Source organism: Carettochelys insculpta, chromosome 5 (genome assembly GCF_033958435.1).
Source record: "Carettochelys insculpta isolate YL-2023 chromosome 5, ASM3395843v1, whole genome shotgun sequence".
NCBI classification, from domain to species: Eukaryota; Metazoa; Chordata; order Testudines; family Carettochelyidae; genus Carettochelys; species Carettochelys insculpta.
The window spans coordinates 9,187,845-9,210,431 of NC_134141.1; positions in this window are offsets into that span (position 1 = coordinate 9,187,845).

The following is a 22,587-nucleotide window of genomic DNA, read 5'->3' on the forward strand; positions in this document are numbered from 1 at the left end:
ATTCATCAGAATGGAAGCCTTCCTTCAGCCCCTCCCCAAACATTCATTTGGCTTCAGCTTCTGACATTGTCCGCCTTTTGTGAAAGATGAGCAATTTCTTGAAAGCATTTGGGAACGTGCAAGAGGCAAAAAAAATAGGCATGCTTCTCAAATACGCAGTTCCCTTAGCAAAGCTGTGAATTCGTTTGTTTGGTTTTTTTCTTTTTTCATTGACTGCTGTGAGCAAATCTTTCATTGCTTTTATTGGGCACACTGTAAAATATGCAAGAGAATAAGACAATCGGGCTATTTTAGTAGTTCATACAGGTTCTGATGGGACTGGATGAGTTTTATGATTGTTTTTAATAACCCAGGGAAATTCAATGTGTTACCAGCTCGTGACACAATTGCCATGTTACAGAACTCCTGTGACATTGTTTTATTTTACTTTCCGTCTGCCTGTGTTTCTTCATTTATTATGTTGTGTGGCTCTTTTTATCTGATTTGAGAAGAATTCTAGGCTTTAGGTGTGGCAATGTAAACCCAGCAACAAGTTATAGCTGCGGATGCAATTGCTGGGCTTATATTTGGTGCACTTGATTGTCAATTAATAATCTTCCATACCGTTTAGGATCCAAACTTGTGCAATTGAAGCCTATGGGAATTTTGCTATCGACTTCAGTGGGAACAGAAGGGGGAGCAGAACCCATAAGGAGAACACAATTACTATGTCCTTCAAAGATAGGGAGGAAAATAGGACACTGATGTGTGCTCATAAAAATATTATTGCTACCTGTTTTCCAGCAGTGCCTGGAGGCACCGTCTGGAATCAGGGCCTCTTTGTGCTACTTTCACATTGCAGACAGCCTTACTCATAGCCATCAATAGTCCATGTCCCAAAGAGCTGATACAGGAAGCATTAGTATCCCTATTTCACAAATGGCAGATGAGGCTGAGAAAGTGATCTGGCCAAGATTACACAGAAAAAAACTGAGCTGTGGTCAGAACTGAACTATGGTCTAAGCAGTCTTAAGAGGTCTAAACCTCCATCCCTTAAGTCCCAGCTTGACAAAATCCTGTCTGGGATGATTTAGTTAGGGTTAATCCTGCTTTGGGCAGGGGGCTGGACTCAGTGTCCTCCTGAGGTTCCTCCCATCCCTAGGATTCTATGATTCTAAGCCTTTGGCTTCAAGGTCATCCCCCCTCTCTGCAAAACCCTTGCATTGGTTAATTTGTCCTGCTGTAAATTAACAGAGCTCTTATACAAAAGCCTTCCTGGCAGGGATAGAAAAACAAATCAATGATGCAGCATTTCTACAGATATTGAGGTAACTTTAAGGGTACATCTACATGACACGGAAGGTTCACCAAGTCAGGATCGGTCTTCTGGGGTTCGATTTCACACGCCTGGTAGGGACTCTTGAAATCAAACTACCTGGAGTTGGTAACTCCTGTACTCCTCAGTATCACAAGGAGTAAGGGAGGTTGGGAGAAACTCTCCTGTCGACCTCCTTCTGTGAAGACAGCCAGGTAAGTCAACTGTAGATAAGTTGTTTCTAGCAACATAATTGTCATAGCTAGAATTGCATATCTACAATAGACGATAATGTCTAGTGTAGACCTGGCCTTAGTCTTCCTTCTTTGCCATCACCACAAGGTGGGCTGATTTGAAGGGTGCTGGTGAGTTCCACCAGTCACACATGGCTGAAGATAGGGCATTTCCTTTTAGTTAAAAAGAATCAAACGACTATACTTTAAATTTGAAAGTGTGCTTCCTTTGCTCATCTTGACTTCAATGGGACTATTGCCAGGAGTATGGTGGACAGGAGTGGGCCCTCCTCAAGAAAAAGGCCAGCATGGGAGACTGATTTATTTACTTCAGAACAGCCACAGCTAAAGCAGAATCAGACTTATATTCTTTACACTTCCCTCTGCTTTGAGGTGAATAATCCACTTCTGAGGACAAGAGACCCGTGGCATTTTTTGTTGAATGTGCCCCCAAGAGCGCTAGTGAATGCCAATTGAAATGATGATTGTCATGATGTAGCTACTTCTCTACAAGGAAGTGGACTGAGGACAATAATTCATTATATACCTTGGAATATGTGCCAATCAATTGATTGCTTACTAACCTGAGAAGACTGGAGTGGCTGACCTAGAAGTGAAAGTGCTGATTCCCATTAGATCATCTAGTGTCAAAGAAGCAAATCATTGTAATGTATTTGTAGGCAGAATGACTCTCAACAGCTGAATGTTGCCTCTGTGTGTGTGTGTGTGTGTGTGTGTGTATACACGTGTACATACAATAGTTGGCATGCTATTATGGACCTTGTTCAAATACAAATCAGACAGCAGGCCTTTCCTATAATGTCTTTGCAATACTGCCACTAGTACAGTTTTAGAAATGCAATGAAGCTGAAATTATCCTAGAAGTTCACTGTCTGGTAACTTTAAGAAAGCTATTGTCTAATAGCTATTTCCAGAATCCTGAGGTACTACCTTGATAACATACTGGTAAATCATCGTCTAAAATAGGTGTGGTTTTTTTTCCTGAGTCCTATAGTTGGCTCCAAAACTAAATGCATAATAAACACCTGAATTGAAAAATAATTCCTTTCTGAGGATGCTGATATCAGAATTTTCTAGTTCTTAAACGCAATGAAGTTTGCATAACTAATAATCCTGCTTGATTTCAGTTGTGCCAGCAGGGTGTGTGTGTGTGTGTGTGTGTGTGTGTGTTACTTATGGATTACTCCTTGGAAGTGGCTTAGAAGATGTTAATATAGCAGTCCCAAAGCCACTGATAAAATTCAAGAGATCCTCTGCAGTGTGCATTAGTAAATTATGGACAGAAAAGAACTGTAGAGAACAAGAATGATTGTGTGTTAGGAAATCCAGATTTCAATCCTGGCTCTGCCACTGACCTGATATGTGATCTTGGGCAAGTCACTTCATCTTTGTTTCCTATCTGTAAAACAGGGATAATGATATTTACCCTCCTTCATGAAGTGAGTTAATCTTGGTGGATGAAAAATAATCAATAATCAAAGGACTAATAATATTTACCACTGTGACCATCTGCACGAGGCTTCATCTGATCATGGGTGTAATGAGGACAGGAAATCTAGCCAGCTAGACAGGTATGACAGGTGCCTTGAAAACTTTAAATTGAAAGGAAAGCCAGGCAGTACTCAGCTTTCAGAACAGAGTCCATGTGTTCTTCTGGCTGGTTGCTTGGCTTTCAGATTATTGCAGTTGGCACTGGCTGCTGACCTGAATCTTTAGGCTTATTATAGTCTGTTGCTTCCTGATTTAGCTTAACAGAGTGCCAGAACTGTACTGCAGAACAACCAGTTCGTGCTTCTTAAGCAGAGAATTATGACGTACAATTCTGGAAATGAAGAGCCCTAGCAAAAAATAGGGCACTATTTAAATGGAGCTGCATGGTACAAATGTGGGTGTAACACACAACAATGCTCTCTGCGTTAGAATTTCAGCCTCCTACTAAAATAATACCATGAGTGACATCATGGTGCTATTTCAGAAAGCTTCGTTCAGAAAGAAAAGTGACTGAAATAGCAGCTCTGAACCAGAACAAGGATCCATCTCTCCAGGAACTGGGAATTGTCTCCATCCTTCTGGTTGTTGGGCAGTATGTTATTTAACAATGCTTCCATAGGAGCATCTCAGCCACCCAGTGTCTTAAGAGCCACAGGCTTTGTCTATACTTATAAGCTTAAAGAGCTACAGTTTTGTAGCACCGTGCTGTAACTTGCTATGCACCGGTTTCGGGTTTTTTGTTTTTCACACTCTGAGCTGGAAAGTTACAGAGAAGTAACTTGCCAGGGTAGACAAGCCATTCTATTTCTAGGAGTGATCTGCAGCTGACTAATTGCAACTAGAAATACCCTTTGCCATGCAAGAACTTTCCCCTGAGTTACCCTGGCTTAACATCAGGTGCACACAAGTCCCTTTGGATCATTCTCATCTGATGTCCAGCCTCTGACACTGGCCATACACAGGAGTCCCAGATCTTCTCACCAAGGGAGCAGTGTAGTCCAGTTTACCAGGTGTACCTTAATCCCCCACTTCTGCAAACCATACTGCAGTCACCAGCACTTATGATAAAATGAAAGAAGGGTAATTTAAGCAAGAATAAAGATATAGTTAGAAACAAGGGAGTGTGCTGGAAACAAGTTGTTTATAATACAAAATAAATCCTAAACTCCTGACATGGGTCTATGCTGATCGATGTTTGCCGTTCCTATGTGAGGAAGCAGAGCTCTCTGGTTTCTCAAGAATCAGGATCCAAATGTTTATGAAAGTATTCCCTTCCCCACAAGGGTTTTCTTCAACAAACTGATCCAGAGCATGTGTCCCTACATTGTTTTGTTATTAGTCACAGGCAAGCTGAAGTCCTATCTTGTTGCAGAGTTGTCCCTGATGGTTGCCCATTGATTGTGGTAAAGGTGTCCTGTACAGCCCTGCATTGCCTTGCTTGCTGACTCGATAACTTGGACAATTTCTTCTTGTTTGAATGGTTCATCATCAAGATGTATTGTTGCTAGAGGACTAACTTCTACTCCAGTCCATAAAGGATACTGTCAACATAAATTATCCATCCATACACGTTGCACAGGTTAGGAGCCTTGGCAAATGATGAGCTTTCTAACAATACTTTACATGTTATGTTTTATAGATTGATGTCCTATGAGATGCGTTTGGTATAGTAATATGGTTGAGTGTGAAGTGAGAACTGTTTGCAAGGAACAGGGGACTGCTTGCCCAAAGGTCCTAGTATCACAATACTTGAAGAGGCCCAGAGGCATAGTCCCGTTCATCTATATCTGTAAACATGAGGGGGTCCTTTAGTACCAAGGCTTTATTAAAGTGTAAGCTCTCATGGGTCAAACCCATTTCATCAGAGGAACTGGAGTGCAAATATGCCCTTAATTTCTAAAATGCTACAGGACTTCTCATTGTTTTTACCTGAAGAGGGACATTCATAATGAGGGACATTTTCAGATTCTTAATTCCAAAAATCACATATTCTCACTCATCCTTTTATCTTTGTTTTGGTGTATTAGCTAATTGCCAATGATATTTATGTTTGCAATATTGTATTTCAAGCCTGTTACAGAAACATTGCTATCATGGTTAGTTGGGAAGCTTTTCTACATTGTCATTAAAAACTATCAAGGTACGAGTCATTAACCTTCTTTTTTCCATCTAAACTCTTTGCACTATACAAATGACAGATTATGTGAACAAGCCCCATGCAATTTAACCACACCATAGAAGTGCATTCCTTTTAACTAAAATACACTTGTGCTTTAGAACTGGTGCAATCTAGGTATTTCTTAACCACCTGCTATTTAAATGTAGTACATTTCTAAGGCAAGCGAGCTCATAAAAATATGCTGTGATAAGAGCTATGAAAAGTTTTGGAAGCTTGAATCTAAGTAAATATAGGTTGAACTTTCTAATCTGGAACCTTCTCGTCCATCAACGTCTGTAATCTGGCAAGATTTTAGTTAGTTGGACAACCAAATCCTGTGTGTGGCCAAGTTTCATGAAGTTTGTTTCCAGCCACCAATCCTGGCTTTCAGTGCTCTGTGTTCTTATTTGGCTGTAATTTACCCCTAAATGTCTACTAAGAGCCAGTAAGCAGTGGAAGTGTTGGTAACATGATAGACAATATTAACCTCCTGTGGTCCAGCAAATTCTCTCCTGTCACACTAGTCAGCTCCCGAGGGTGCCAGAATAGAGAGGTTCAACCTATAGTCTATCTGTCCCTATCTCCCTCCGTTCAGGCATTAATTAAACATGTACTCTTCCTTTCTTTCTCAAGAATTCCACAGCACTTTTATTTTTGAAACATCCAAGTTCTTTGGCATTCTGTCTCTAGAACAAAAGATAACTACATCCTCATATGCAGACTTAGTATCTCTCTCTCTCTCTCTCTTTTTTCAAAAGCCCTTGTCTGTGCAACTGAATAAAGTTCTTTGCTTGCCTGGGGCTCATTTCTGCCAACATTGTTCATGCTAAGTAGTCCTGTCATGGTTTCAGAGTAACTGCAGCTGTATGTGTCTCTCCCCCGGCTTCCTGCTGTGCTTCACTCTTGGTGTGCCAAGTCATATCTCAGGTCTTCTATTGTCACTTGTCTCAATGCCTTCCGATCAGGGTGTTTAAGATTGATCAGGTTCCCTGCCTTACGCCGCGATAATGCCAGCAAGCCAGGTCCGTGCTTTGCTGTCTCTCTGAGGGCTACGAGCAGAATGTTGCCCTCACTTATAAATTAAAGACAAAATATGTAAAAACAATAAAATTCCTACAAGTTTACCAGCTGTCACCCTTCCGTTTTAGAGGGCCATAGAAGGGCAACGACTTTCCAACCCTTCTGGCAAAGACTGGGGCCTTTGAATGAAAGGTCTGATTCATTTGCTGGATCAGATAGATGACCCTGTGTCAAATTTAGCTAATCTTTTCTAACAAAATCCATTGTCTTCTCATCTCTGGAAAACCCAGTTTGAAACAGTATATGCAAATCACCCTAGGAATGCAAACTAGTACTTCTCTGGGATGCTTGGTCTTAGACTCACCTGAATAATGCCCCACTGTTTTTGATTCCCAGAGGAGCTGTGGCAACCCTGCCACCTGGCGTGGAACACAACCCCGCATACACAATTGATAACTTTAATGCCAGGCTTCCCAAAGATACAGCATGGAGCTGCAGCATCTGCCACAGCACTCCTCCACATATCAAATCACAGTCCCATTCATGTTACTAGACCCACTACATTAAACCCTGGGAGATCTATCTCCTAAGCACTGAACTCCCATTTAGCATAGACAAATCCGCAGAAGGATTCTGGTCTATAACAACAATTTCACCTAATTTTGACCTTGCACTGTTGCTGTAAACCCCATGCACAGAGCAGTGTTGTAGTGGCGTAAAAAGGGGCTATGTTAGATCAGACTCAAGCCCCCTTAAGAGCATAAAAATAAGGTCTCAACATCATTTTACAACGTGTACATAAGAAGTTCCCTCACAGCCATGGATAGCTGTAAGAACTTTAACTCTAAGTTACAATGCAAGGGCTCAAGTCAGTTGATTCCATTAGATTTATTCACCGGAGGCTGTTTCATTGCATCAAACACTTCCAAATTCTGTGTGAGAATTAAATGGAAAAGCATGTACAAAATTGCAGGTAGAGAAAATGGTAACTTTTTGCTCCCAGAACAAGCAAGAGCGTCTACTCCTGAACTCAACACTCTTCTAGAGGCATCTGGACCATGCTTCCTAGATTATATTCTTCTCCCCACCACCTATCAAAATCAAGTTCCTCAAGTCAAAGCACCATGTTGCCAGGAGCATCCCAAGTCCATGGATGGCTCTTGAAATCCTCAGCAAGAGATAGACATTACCTGCTGCAGAGTCTCCCGAGTGGGCAACAGTGTTTCCTGTGGCTTTGAGGAAAGAGAATTCACCCAGTCCTGTCCTCTAACCAGCTAGTGTTTTTCAACCCTCAGAGCTTCCACAAAGGAGTTCCTATGGGACTTGGCATTGTGAAGGTTGAGTATATCATGTAAATAGCTCTCAGCCCCTCCATATCTCAGCACTATCCCTATTGCCAAGCCCAGATGTGTGCTGGTAGATGCCCATGAATGGAGAGAAGAATGAGATCCATAGTTGAGGGGGTGGGGAACTAAATGCCTTTGGCAGAATGAAAGTGAACTGACAATTCCATTAAGAATATTGCCATTGAAACAAGTATCAGAGGGGTAGCCATGTTAGTCTGTATCTGCAAAAACAATGAGAAGTCCTGTGGTACCTTACAGACTAACAGATTTATTGGAGCATGTTTTCATGGGCAAAGACCTGCTTCATCAGATGCAAGTGTCCATGAATACTTTTGCTCTATTAAATCCATTAGTCTATAAGGTGCCACAGGACTTCTCATTGTTAATATTGCCATTGTGCAGAATTAGGACCTGCAGCTCGTTCTGTGTTCAAATTTCTCCTAGGTGGTTTATCTCAATTTTCATGTCACTGCTGAGTTATATAGAGTGAGTCTTTGGTATTGAATGATGATGATTATGCTAAATGGAAACAGCCTGCACCATATGGCTACAAAATGCGAACAATTGTGCCATTTACTAAGGGTTTTTTGGGCTTCAGAATGTAAAAGAAGCAGAGGAGTCTACGTGAAAAGACCCAGGGTTATTTCAAGCTCCCAAGAGTAAATTATTTAATGCATTCTTAAAATTGCATATTGTTAATATATGTAATTAAGTTTAATCCTTGTTTTAGCTGTCAAATCAGGTTTACAGAGCTGAGTTTTCTTTATTCAGCTAGGAAAGCAGTAGAATGGAAAGCTTCTATGGCTTAGAGGCATTGACATCACTTTCAATTGGCCAGACTCAATACCAGGTGTTTTTTAAGCACTTACGCTCCAGTTTCTTACACATGAAAGCTTTTTAAATAGTCTGAGAATGATACCACAATTGAAGAACTGGCATCTTTGGGATGCTTTTGGTGTTCTTGGTGTATAATAAAACAAAATCCTTGTAAAACTTGAGTCTGATTTTCCATTGCTTTGCACCTTGTGTCATCCACTTGCACCTGTGCAAACTGGCTGACCAATTTGGAAGCGTTTTATGTGTATGGCACACAGCTGTAAGTGTTTGCACAAGATGTAAGGCAGTGGAGGATCAGCCGCTACCTAGTTACATTTTTTGAACGTGCCTCAGCACCCAAAACAGGGGCCAGTTTTCAAGAGAGTTCAACTCCCATTTAGACACCCAAAACAAATGGACAGATTTTCAAGAGTGCAGCATATTGGCACTTAAGTACTGAGTTGTTTTGGAATTCCTGCTACATCCTTCTAAACACCTACCCTTCTCCTTGAGAAATAGTGAGCAACTGGAGCTGGGTTTATTTCCTGAAAACCTTTCAACACCAAACATGAAGAAACATTCTCAAATTGTTCAGAGGAAAATTTGGAATTGATATTTTTATTTTTGAGTTTTTGGCTAAATTTTCAGTGTCCTGGTTTTCATTTTTTCCCAGGAGACTTTGAAAATGGTGGAGGGAAGCAGGTATTCTGCATTAAAAGTTTCATTTAGGCACACTCCATTTCCTATTGGGAGGCCTGGGGCAAAGGACAGAAACTTTTCAATGTACTCAACCAGTAGCTGCCATTGAGATAACCCGTATTGTACTGTGTTCCCCATCCCACCCCCTTTCCCACACTCCCTGTTAGCCGGTATGAAACTGGAGCTGTGTCTACACGTGCACGCTACTTCGAAGTAGCGGCACCAACTTCGAAATAGCGCCCGTCGCGTCTACACGCGTCGGGCGCTATTTCGAAGTTAACTTCGACGTTAGGCGGCGAGACGTCGAAGTCGCTAACCTCATGAGGAGATAGGAATAGCGCCCTACTTCGACGTTCAACGTCGAAGTAGGGACCGTGTAGACGATCCGCGTCCCGCAACGTCGAAATTGCTGGGTCCTCCATGGCGGCCATCAGCTGGGGGGTTGAGAGATGCTCTCTCTCCAGCCCCTGCGGGGCTCTATGGTCACCGTGGGCAGCAGCCCTTAGCCCAGGGCTTCTGGCTGCTTCTGCGGCAGCTGGGGATCTATGCTGCAGGCACAGGGTCTGCAACCAGTTGTCAGCTCTGTGGATCTTGTGTTGTTTAGTGCAACTGTGTCTGGGAGGGGCCCTTTAAGGGAGCGGCTTGCTGTTGAGTCCGCCCTGTGACCCTGTCTGCAGCTGTGCCTGGCATCCCTATTTCGATGTGTGCTACTTTGACGTATAGACGTTCCCTCGCTGCGCCTATTTCGATGTTGGGCTGAGCAACGTTGAAGTTGAACATCGACGTTGCTGGCCCTGGAGGACGTGTAGACGTTGTTCATCGAAATAGACTATTTCGATGTCGAAACATCGAAATAAGCTATTTCGATGTTGGCTGCACGTGTAGACGTAGCCTGGGTGTGATATGAGAGAGAGGCTGGGGGAATACCGTGGAAACAAGATGTTCCTCTTGTGGTTGTATGGGCTGTTGCTGGCTACAGGGGAAACTACAGCTGTCGTTGGTGAACTTTGGCTATATTAAAATATTTTTTCTGTTGTTTTTGTGCAGTGTGGTCTCACCCTAATGTTGTAGTATTCAGTTGAAATACCAGAGTAGGCCCAAATGATAAAAGTGATGTAGTGAAGGAATGTCACTTGTCAATTGTAGGAATATAGAACATCAGCTTAGTAGCAGACCTTTTGTTTGTCTGAATTTTAAATATAAACTTTGCTCTAATTCTAAGATTTCTATTGTCACTTCAAGCTACTTAAAATAAGAAATGACAGATGGTTCATTAGTGATGGCTTTAGGTTACTACATGTTACACCCCCTTGATTCAGAAAATGAATGTTTGATCCTTAGTACTTTACAAACTGAAAACAACATACAGCATGGTACAGAGCAAGGCACTGGTATTCCCTCTTTTTCACAACACAAGAACCAGGGAAAAATTAGTGAAACTGAAAGGTGGCTGTTTAAAAACCGAAAAAGGAGATATTTTTTTACGTTGTGCACAATAGTCTGAGGAACACGTTGCTATGTGGACCTGTGGAGAACAAGTGCTCAACTGGATTGTTTTGAAAGAATTAGACGTTCATATAGATGATAATATCCAGAGTTAAAATCGGAAGGCTTAAAAGCAGACAAATGAAAATCAATGGCTTTTGAAAGGGATAAACACCCTGTGCATCAGACGAGAGGTTCTTCCATAACTACCTGCTACAGGGTTTTTTCTGAATCACTGTTTGAAGCAGGATCCTGAACAAGATGGATTGTTGAGCTGATCCACTTTGGTAATTACAGTGTATCATGTACATAAGGAATGTCTATTAACTCTGGCTTTCTACATTCAGTCACTTTGTTATTTTTATGGCTTGTGTCTGGTAGATAGAATGAAACATTTAATCAAAGAGTCTTTTAAAAGACAGACAGATGGGCATGTGAGCAAGGAACCAGATCCAAAATTTGAAGATCTATCTTTACCTTTAGCTCCACCCTGCTCCAAAATACCTCCCCACCCTCTAACCAAGCTACGTGTTTTACTGTGCTATTTGATGGTCAGTGCATAGGGAAAACAGATTGTTGGTAGAGCATATTGCTTCCAACGCAGCTGTGGCTAACAGGAATTGCAACACGTCTCTCTAATCATGAGGCAATAGAGTGATGTGTGGTAATTGATGCATTGAGCAATAGTCAGAGCAAAGCTAATCAGACTTCAGTACTGACAGGGTTGTATGAATAGAATATGCACTTAAAGTACATAATGATCTCAAATACTCCAGCTGTTAAATGTAGGGCTCAGTATAACAGACATGATAATAAATGTCATGAGGTAATAAAGGAAAATACCCAGTTCTTTACATAGTCACAAGTTAGTGGAACAGACTATCAAAGCACTCAGACACAGTGGCGCCAACAGCTGCCACAGGCCTCAAGGCAAGGTAAGAGGGGAGCACAGCTCTGTACCCCTGGAAGAAGTGGGGCCAAGAACAGTGAGCTTCACCACCACCCAGACCACCGTACTGGGACCCCTCACAATCACTTAAAACCACACGCATCCACAGCAGCACTGCCACAGCACTTCAAAGGGGCCAGGAGCTCTGCCCAGCACATCTGCCGAAACACCAGGCCTGGGTGAAATTGCTCCCCTCCCCCCCATCAGCAGGCTTGCTCCTACATTGCTGTGCCCATGACAGCTATTTGCAAGCATCTAAAATTAGTTATGAGGCTCATAGAATTCTAGGGCTGGAAGGGACCTCAGGAGAACATCAACTGTCTTAGAACAATGTAGGGGAAAATATACGACAATCAAAGCCTTTAACTGCCAGAAGATAGGCGTGACCAACAGGGACAAAACTCTTGATAATGAGCCTCTTCCAGTTTTGTCCTCTGAGGTATTGGGCACCGGCCAATGGTGCAAGACAGGATACTGGGCTAGAGGGGCCATTTGTCTAACCCAATATGGCCCTTCTTATGTTATTTAATAGTCTGTTCAGTGGAGTTACACCAGGAAATAATCTGTACCTGTCTAAATAAAACACCCTGAAATACTTGTCATGTCAGGAGCCACATGCTGTATGAAAAATGGCACCCAGAAGCCCTTAGTTATGACAGACCCATGAATGCCATCCCACTACTGAGATTTCACAGGTGTGCTAACAGGCAACTGAATATAGTACCTCCACTGTGGGCATGTAGCCTTTCACTCATTCCTCATACTTTATTTCTGTGGACTTTTGCTTTAATTCATAAGATGCAAATTGGAGCAGCACTTTGGAGTGACGCTTCATTTCCCCACGCATATATCTCATGTCACTATCATGGAAGCATGAGCCAGTTTTGCAGCATGAGCTCCTATCCTCCAAATCTTCACCCAGGGCAGTCTCAGAGAGGTAGTCATGTTCATTTGTGTAGTTTGTTTTGCCCAGGGCAGTTCAACAAGGGTTTCAGTTTCTTGAGAGACTGGAATATAGGCTTGTCTAAACACACAATGGGCGCTTCTTAAACTATATCGGTATTGTTATTTACTCTTGTATAGTTATTTCCATACAGGAAGTGAAATAAGCCATGCTGATGTAAAACGCATTTATACTAGTATGACTGAGTCCACATTTGGGGTCTTGTACCTCTATAAGTAGATCAGTAAAGCAGCCTGGCCCTCACCAACAATAGTACCCGGAGAAAAAATGGGCGTACAACAGACCTAAGTTTCAGTCTCGTTCAACTTCTGAAAAAAAAAATCATTCTTTTTATCTGTGTAAATACTCAACAATGACCAGCTGAATGCATGTTTCTTTCCTCGGCATATTTCTGAGGCTGTAAAAGAGGGCAGATTTGCACGTGGAAGTAGGGAACAAGTCTCACCTTGAAGAACATACCAGCACTAGCTCTGATCAAAACTCATGTGCTAAAAATAGCATATGAAGGGTGGCAGAAGCTGCAAGAGGAGCTGACTCCCTTGAATACCATCCTGTTCAAGACCCTGCGCATATTCTCACCTGGTGAGCTCTTCTCACAGCTTGTGCTATTGCAGCTAGCCTCTGTTTCCAGACTGGTAGGTTGGCTTGATCAAAGCTTGTCTGGTACATCCCCTCAAACTGGAAGTCACTCCCTCAGCTCAGAGCATGGACACAGACAGAAGGATCAGGCCTGTCACTTGGTCCACTTTGTCTGTGGGAAAGTTCAGCGCTTCTCTATGATTTAGTTTACTCTTGTCCATAAAATTACCACACTGCCGGCACTTCTGCCACTGTGCCCATCCCAGCCTCTCATGCATTTGTCTGTCTAGCTGTATCTTCAGGCTGATGTTCCTCATAACTTGTCCCTGCATAGTTTTACTACAAACTGATATTTGGTTTCCTAGGAACCAGCCTGTCTCGTGTAGGGGCCTGACTGACTATGGTTCTTTCCTTCCATGTTACCATGAATTTTAAGTACTTGGAGTGCAGCTAAGCTGTATTTGTTTCAGCATTTCATAGCTCCCAGTGTAAAGGGAAAATCGTGCATATTGACACGTTGGGCTATTGTATACACCTGCTACCCTAAGCACCCCCGCAAACATCTTGGAAAAGAATTGAAACGCTGCCTGAAGGGAGAACCCCTGAAGAATTTGCCTGTCTTCTTTACATAATCAGGTCAGAGGTCTTAGTTCTAATTGTCCTCTTCAGCCAAACTCTTGACTATAGAACCTGCTGACCCTTACAGACAACTGATGAATAGTGTAAAAAAAAATGAAAATGGCATCGTTCCCCATTTTTCGTGCAGAACTGCCTGTTATGTTATGAAGAATGACAAGCTGAGGCCAACAAAACAAGAGGTCTTCTTCCTCCCTCTGAAAGGGACACATGGGTTGATATCAAATTGTAATGCTATTTGCAGGCCCTCTGATGCAGGAGCAAAAGGAGCATCTGCCTCGAGGCCCGGCAATTCAAAAGGGCCCAAGGCTCTGACCCCTCTGCCATTGCTAATGCAGCAGTAGCACTGCATGGAGCCCAGGCCCTATAAACTGCTGACAGAGTGCTGAGCCACACACTCCTGGTGGCTTTGAGGAGGTGCTAAACCCTTCCTCACTGGGCCACACCCTTTTTGGGATCGTGGAACTGGGCCCTGCCTCCAACCTTGCTCAGGCCCTGGCAAGGCTGTGGGCTTCCTTGACTGTTTTTTAAACAAGCAACACCATTTTTAATCTCTAGCTAGTTGGATGGAGTCCTCAATGGGGTTGAAACGCCTATAAATTATTTCTTTTTAGTTTTATTCAGGGATCTATGAATTGGGATTGGAAAGATGTAGAGCTAGATTTGCCTCGGGTGCTTATGTGAATAGTGAGGTTTACAAAAGCTCCCAGGTACCTAACTCCCCTTGAAATCTATTGGGAGTTAGGCGCCTATGTGGGTTTGAAAATTCTATCGGGTGTCTATGTGTATGTTGAGATGCCTAATTGCTTTCCAATATCTGGGGCATAGAGACTGCAGGGGGCCAGAAAATGGATATGTTTCTCCATGGAAAGCTTTGATGAAAATGAGGAAAAATAACTTTCCATCTATATGTTCCAGGAAAAAAATTGGATTTTTTTTCAACAGAAAATTAAGAGATCAATACATCTGCAGGGTGGACCTCCCTGGTCCAGCACCCTTGGCACCTGAGCAGTCCTGAACAAAGGAGTTTGCTGAACCAATTCCAGCCCTGCTGCTGATGGACTCCAAGTTGTTCCAGGATCCATTAACAGACCCTGCTGGGCTCCCCTCCTGGCCACCCGGCTGCATTGCAGGCCTGGGTTCCATGGTTCCACAGCAGGCCTGGGCCACCATCTATGCTCTGCTCTGGATCCCAGGCACTGAACTTGCTGTTCTGCCAGTCCTACTTCCTGGTCCCAGCTGCCAGGCTCCCAACTCCAAAGTGGGCTCCACACTCATGGCTACTGGGTTGCACCATCATGCCAACCACCAGGTGTCCATGGCCATTGGGCTCCTGGCTGCTGAGCCACACTGCAGCCTCAGACACCCTGCTTCATTGCCGCAACCTCACCCACTGCTGGTTTCCTTGCCCCTGGACAACTGCCTCTTGCCACTGCCTCATAGCTCTCTGGTCCAGCGTCTTTCTGGTCTAGCAACATCTATGGTCAGAGTCCCAGACCAGAGAGGTTAAATCTGAATTCTGAAAACTGGAAAACTTTCCATTCTGAAATGCAGCTGCAGTGCCTCATGGGAGTTGTTGTATGTATTTAAGTTGCTCAGACCTCTACTATATTCCTGACTGCACACTATCTCGAATCTGGGCAAAACAAAGTTCCTACTTCAGATGTTCTCTCATAAGTCAAAAACCTTTTCCTGGCCACATAGTCCATTTCCTGGAAGAAATCCCCTTGGGAGCCAGCAAGATTTCCTGGTTTTTCAGGATTGGGTATCAGTATTTGGAAGGCAAAAGGAAAAGCGAAAGATGGTGTGAGCAACAAGATGGAGAAACTGTGTGGTTGGTTCCAGGAGGAAGAAGCCTGGGGTGCTAAGGTGCTTTATGGGCTAGGTGGACAAGTGATGAAGCACTTCTGATAAGAATTTCAAACTTGGGGGAGTTAAACTAATGGCCAACCCTGTTAATATTCACCACTTGCTTCTCCTTCTATACCTCATAGTATTTCAAGTGACTTAAATGCATTATGAAATCTGACTCCAAAATGGGTATAAAAGTGTCATGAAGAGACAGACATCTTTTGATGAAATATTTTGAATTATAGTGTTCACAGTTTGGAGAAAGAACTGTACTGGTGCCTTGTACAATCTCCGGAAAGCCCTGAGTTTCATATGTCACATTTGGATTGTGATATGTGTGAGAGAGGAGAGCCCTGAGAAATGTCTATATTTAATGGCAAACTAAAACCAACTGTGAAACTTTCAATTTTATCCCAAATTTTCAGGTGAAAAGAACTGTTCATGTCAAATTAAATTCACATTTTTTTCAGAGTACTGAAGCGGGCTGCATAAATTAGAAGCAACTTGAACCTCTATCTGAAAACTTAATTCCAATTTTAATTTTCAGAAAATTTTGGTAGTAATTTTCTTGGCCTTGGACATAGCTGTAGGGGGTATAATTGAAACTGGGGCTGTTGTGCATATCTGCACTTTGAGGACCAAAAACAACACGGAACAAAAAAGTATTTTTTCATGGTATCCATTTCCCAGCCCTGATGTGGTGCAAATGCCCATGTTCTTCATATATTTCTGGAGCAAGGGTTAACTGTTATAGCCCTGCAAAAGCAACAACGGTGTCTGTCTGTTTAAAAATGCTCCTCTTACAGATGGGTATCCTCAGGAATGGCGAAGTCTTCAGAGCTGGCTATAGTCGACTACCCTGTTGTGGGGGCAGGCAGGAGAAGGTGTGGCTGGGACATACTCTCCTGCTGAGGTCCCTGCTCACATAACAGTCTATACAGGACTACCACCAGCTAGTTGAAACTTAAGAGGAACCCTGAGGCTGCTCTAAATTTCTCTGGGGGTTTGACCAGCTCCCAAGATCAGGAAGAGGGGCAGAAACGTGTTGGTATAGCACTTAACTTCTCTTCCTCCAGCCTTCCTTATTCCTGCATCACCCATTGGGTGTCATTCCAAGAACACATCAAGGGAACCCCAAAATTGGGTCCAAGAGTTTTAAAATTATTTTAATCTTAATTTGGGGTCCTATTGGGAATATGCTTCATTAAAATACGTGAAAAACATGTTGACAGAGTCCCTTTGAAGACTCAAAAGAGAATACCTGACATTTCCAGCTGTGATGCTTGTCTAAAACAAAAACAGGTATGTTTTTGCTGCATACAAATGACAAGATTCATATGACTGAAATGCAGTTTTGGAAACTGAGTCTGTCTTTGGTATAGAAACTCTTTGCAGTCAGACAACCTCTTTTCCTTTATTTTTATTTATTTGGAATGAGGCCTCAAGTCTTCATCAAAAGTGTTATTTGTGAGGTTAATGGAAGGTGAGAGCAGCTGTTTGAATCTAACAAGAGATGACTGGTGAGGAGAAAGGGACACAGAACTGTCTATTATGTCTAAAACAAGCCAGGTAAACAACACTCTGGCAGCCACCTGCTAGGTCCATTATTTGATGTTGCCAATTACAGGTAAGAAAGTAACTTTATGGTGGGGATGGGAAAAGGGGAGCATGGCTCTGGGCACCCTCAAAGATGGACTAGAATGAAAACATCTCTTGTGGCTCCTAATTCAGGAAAGCACTTGAGCAGGTGCGAGTCCTAGTGACTTTAATTTAAGCCCAGGCCTGGCTGTTATCTCAAAGAAGAGATGCTGTGTGGCCTGAAATCATCACTTATTGTCGGATGAATGGCTTTTGGGAACAAATCTGAAGACGAACCTAAAGTGTGGTGCTGTCTCATGCAACCTATCCATTTCTAGCACATCCAATGGCATGATGGGAGATTGGCTTAGTCTTATTCTGAAACCAGCTACAAAATATCCTTGTGAGGTGCCATGTTTTGTAGGGGTTTTGACTGTGTACTTCTAAAGAAAACAGGTAGATGGTAAACTATTGTATATTTTAACCTAACCCCCTGAGCAAATGCTAGCACGGTCCAGGTGTATAGTTGCTATAATTCTCCAGTTGCTTCATGCTTCCTTGAAGGCTACGTACAATGCCTATTTAAAAAAGAAAACAAAACCAGAAACTTAGCCCTGTGTGTGTGTCTATATATATATAATATGTACACATAATAGTAGGCATCCTTCAGTCTGCATAGACTATGGACCGCGCCCTTTACATTTACAGCGTCTATTGTGACTATGAAGACCCACACGAGAGTGACAGTCCTTGCTGCATCTCTTGCAGATGTAGTGGGTGTCTGGCAAGTCCTTATTGTGCTTTTTGTGTGCTCACTTCTCCTCTGCTAGCTGTCTGATCTTCATCTCGCTCTTCTGAAGGCCCTTGTGTAACCCCTGCCTCCATCTGCTGCGGTCATCTGCTAGTTCTTCCCAGTTGTCCAGCTCGATGTCTACCTCTCTGAGGTGTCTCTTGCAGACATCTTTGTAGCGCAACTGGGGGCGTCCGGGAGGTCTTTTGCCAGAGGCTAGCTCACCATACAGGATGTCTTTTGGAATCTTTCCATCACTCATCCTGTGGACGTGGCCAAGCCAGCGGAGTCGACGCTGTACACATAATATGTACACATTAATTCCCCAGAAAAAAATAGACTGTACACAGGGCTAAGGTTCTGGTTTGTTATATATGTTTAAAAGGACCTGAAACATTAAATAACTTGCCCCAGATCTGTTTGTGGTGATACCAGAAGAGAATCCAGATCTTCTGAGTTCCAGTCCAGTGCCCTAATTACAAGGTCATCCTTCTGTCTCTATAGCAAAGAATAAAGGACAGCTTTAGCCATCAGATCATCTTCTTATGTTGATACTGTGGGGACAAAAGGCAGCAGCTGTTTAACAGTGTAGAGCAAACACTACACATCTGGGTTTTAGTCCTGGACTTAGCTGTACCGATGTTATGAAAACTGGTGCTGTTCTGTAGCTCTAAAACGTGCATTCACGAGTGCAGTTAACATAGGTGGCTAAAATCCCAGTGTAGCCAAGCCCTCCATGCAGAAAACAAGGACTGAAAATGCAGGAGACGTGTAGGCAGTCAGTCAGTATGCACAGTAATTACCCATGCTGGCACTAAGCCAGGACACTGGGGTTAAGAGAACTATTGTTGTAAAACCATTTGTGGTCAATTAGCATCTCTTCCAATACACAGCCATTCTAGCAGCACCATGCCCCAAAGCACCAGAACTGATTCATAGGAAGCATACCTCCCACTACCAATAATGAGTCATCACCACCACTTCCTACAGCACTTGGATTTTCCTTGAGAGTTGCCCAGTAAAGTGCTTGACCTGGCCAAGTCTTGAAAATACTGATAAATTGCTAAGCAAAGAGCGTGTATGGCTGCAGCCAGTGAAATAACTCTTACCAGTTTTATGGATATAAATGCTGTGTGCTGTCATTCCTGTAGTATGATCAAGCTTCTTACCTTCATCAGCATTCCTCCTGGCTCAAGACTGGTATGTGTCCTGCAAGAAAGTAACACAATACATGCCAGTGCTAACATACTTTCCATCTCTTGCCTTTGCTGTTTTCTTTTGTTTCTTTTCTTGTTTGTTTTTTACAATCTTTCTTTTATTATTGAAGCCCAAGTGAGATTTTAATGGCTACAACATGGAGAACTGTAAAATGATTTTTGGACCAAAAGCCACATTACGATGTAAGCTGTGAGGTTTTCCTCAGCCTGGAATATTTTTAAAAGTTGGTGCCAGTTTATTTTAAAACTTGTAAAACACAGTGACCTTTCATGTAGCAAGAACGTGAGGTTGTGAGTTTTCCAGGAAAAGTTCAGGTAAATGACCCTTATGCGTCCCATCTCAATGCCCATCTATTATTCTGCTCATTTTAATATAGCAGGAGAACCTCAGAGTTTTGAACAATTGAGTTGCAAATTGACAAGTCAATCACACACCTCATGTGGAAATGGAAGCACACAAGTATGCAATCAGGCAGCAGCAGAGACAAAAAAAAAAAGCATTAAAGTAAATATAATAAAGTACTCTGTTAAATGTAACCTACTAAAAATAAAGGGAAAGCGGCATTCTTCTGCATAGTAAAGTTTCAAAGCTGTTATAAGTGAATGTTCAGATGTAAACTCTTGAATGAACAGACATATTCTTGAAGAAAGACTGATAAGGAGAGAAGAGGAGAAAGTGGTAATGAGGAGAGATTAATAAGACTGACTTTTCAGCTTGGAAAAGAGATGAGAGGGGAGGTTGTGATAGAGGCCTATGAAAGCATGCCTTTTGTCAATAAACAGGGCTTCCAGGACATAGGGAACCACTGTTTGCTTGTGTTTCTGGTTGGCTATTTTGTCGAGAGAGTGACTGAGAAGTCCGGACGCTCTCTGTCGACAGAATGGATTGCTCTTTCAATCTGCTTTGCAGTTTGGCCTCAGTCTGTCGACAGAACTTTTGTCAGAAGATACCTTCCAACAGTGACTTCTGTCAACAGATTGCTCTAGTGTAGACATACCAAGGGGGGTCGCAGTCTGGTAGGGATGTGTGAAATCGACCTGTTGGCAGTTGCAGTTGACCCGTCTATTCCTCGCGAGGTGCAAGGAGTAAGGAAGATTGAGGAGAGAAACTTTCCAGGCGACCTTGTTAAGTAGGTATAGCCGAGTAACGAGAGCACAGATAGGTCAATTCTAACTACACAGTTTCCGTAACTAGAACTGTGTATCTGAGGTCATCTTACTTTGCCTAGTGTCTGCATAGACTAAGTGTATTAAATTAGAATTAACAGTCAATAAAAAGATCAAAACTATCACTCCCAACACTTGACTGCATTTCGTCTCCTTCCATCCTTCCCAAAGGAAAGTAGATTAGCTGTCCTTTGTAGTATCAAGTGAGACTTACATATCCCTGCAATTCACCAAGTTTACGCAGATAGCAAGGCACAGTTTCTTGTGGAGATGATGGTTCCATTTGAAAGAGAACCTTGAGTCGAGACAGTACGATCACTGCTGCAGCTTGCAGTGATGAGTGAGCATGTATGCAGTTTTATTTAGGCCCAATGAGCAGGTCCATGTAAGCCCATGAGACACTGCAGACCAGAACGACTGTGGCAATTGCTGATCCATCAGGTATTCATCAGCGATGATTATTTCCGGGGCTGTCTGCTTGGTTGTCTTCCTCTTATAAAAGTAATTTGCATTCTCCAGGGATTTGTCATGAGCATCCTAATGCTGCCACACCATTAAAAAGGTGTGTCACGTCCTACATCAATAAAGATCTGTAGAAGGTGATTAACACGACACATGGTTTAAAAACACAACATAATTTAAGAAGGGGAAAAGAAGTGTTGTGAATAAGCAAATCCCAAAGGGAAACATTTGGTGTGGATGACTCATCACGTGGCTCTTTCCCTTCTGAGTCACTGCTGACATGGTGGCAGGATACCCTTTGTGCTGCCGAAGGTGCTGGGTTTGGGATGAGTCATAAAGCCATGCTCCTGACCTCTTATGGCATCTTTGTACATTCTCTGCACCACTGCCATGATGTTCTGGGCAAATTAATAGTTGGATAATTCTGCCTCATTAAACCCCCAATCTAATTTTGATTAGATATTGATGTTGTTTTCACTTCTTGCCCTCAGGGGCTAGGTAGCCCTCCTTTGCACAATTACACGGCTGCCATATCAAACTCCAGAGCCAGCTAAATTTTAATAGGGCTGGTCAAGTAACCTATACATTATGGGCCTGATCCTGTAGTTCTACTTAATCAAAAATCTTATTTAAGTTAGTGAGAGTTTTGATAAAACAAGGCTCCCAGACTGGGTCCATAAGGACTAATCATGCTAAGGGCTGAGTATCTTGTGTGCCCTTAATTCCAAGGCATGATGAGACTATTTCATGCTACCAGGACAGTGAGAGGAAAACATCCAAACAAACTCTGAATCTACCAGCCTATGGAGTAGAAGAAATAGTCCAATGAAACAAAATGTCCTTTCAATTTCCAGGATAAAATACGGCCATTTCTACACAAAGTGGCATGCTAATAAATGGCCCAAAATATGCTAATCAGATGCAGATGCAAATTCCCCGCACTCATTAGCATAAGGTCACATGATCCGGGGTCTGGAAGATGCTCTTCCAAACTCCAAAACAATGTGCTGAAGCGCAGCTGCCGTGGGGTCTTCCAAACATTTTTGGGAAGAAGGGGCCTCCGGAATGAGCACTTCCTTCTGAAAGACCCCCCGGGTGACACGCTTCTACACATTTGTTTTGGAGTCTGGAAGAGTGTCTTCCTGACTCCAAATCATGTGACCTTATGCTAATAAGGTGTGGGGAATTTGCATCCATGCCTCATTAGCATATTTCAGGCCATTTATTGGCATGATGCTTTCGGAGAAAGTGGCACGTGTAGAAAAGGCCTACGAGTTTAGCAAAATGTCTTTCCCTCTACAAAATCCATCAAAACCCTTCAAATCAAGCTACCTATCCATTTTGGTTTCAAACTGGGGATTAGAATTTTCACATCCCTCAATCTAGGTGATCATCAACACTCGCACACCATTCACCTGGAGTGCAACCAACTCACCCAAAAGTGGTCTGTCCTTCCATACAGCCCAAATGGCAGGAAGCTCATTAGCCTGCCTGGTTCTCAGGGCCATGGAGCTCAGAAGGGAGACCTCTCAATGGAGACTTCAAAAGGTCTCCTACCTCAGGTACACCCCAAAGAAGGTCCCTTTCTGAGATCCACTACAACACCTGACTATGTTGGGGACAGATATTTCAAAAGTATTGGACACTTGTAGCTGCAGAGTCATCAAGTGCAATTTTTCAAAAGCACCTAAGTCAGTTAGGCATCTAACTCTAACTCCTGCTGGTTCCCATGGCAGTTAGACACCAAGAATATTTCAAAATCCACTAGGGTGCTGATGTGACTCTTTAGGCACCTAAATCCCTTTGGAAAGCTGACCTTTGATCTCCACTG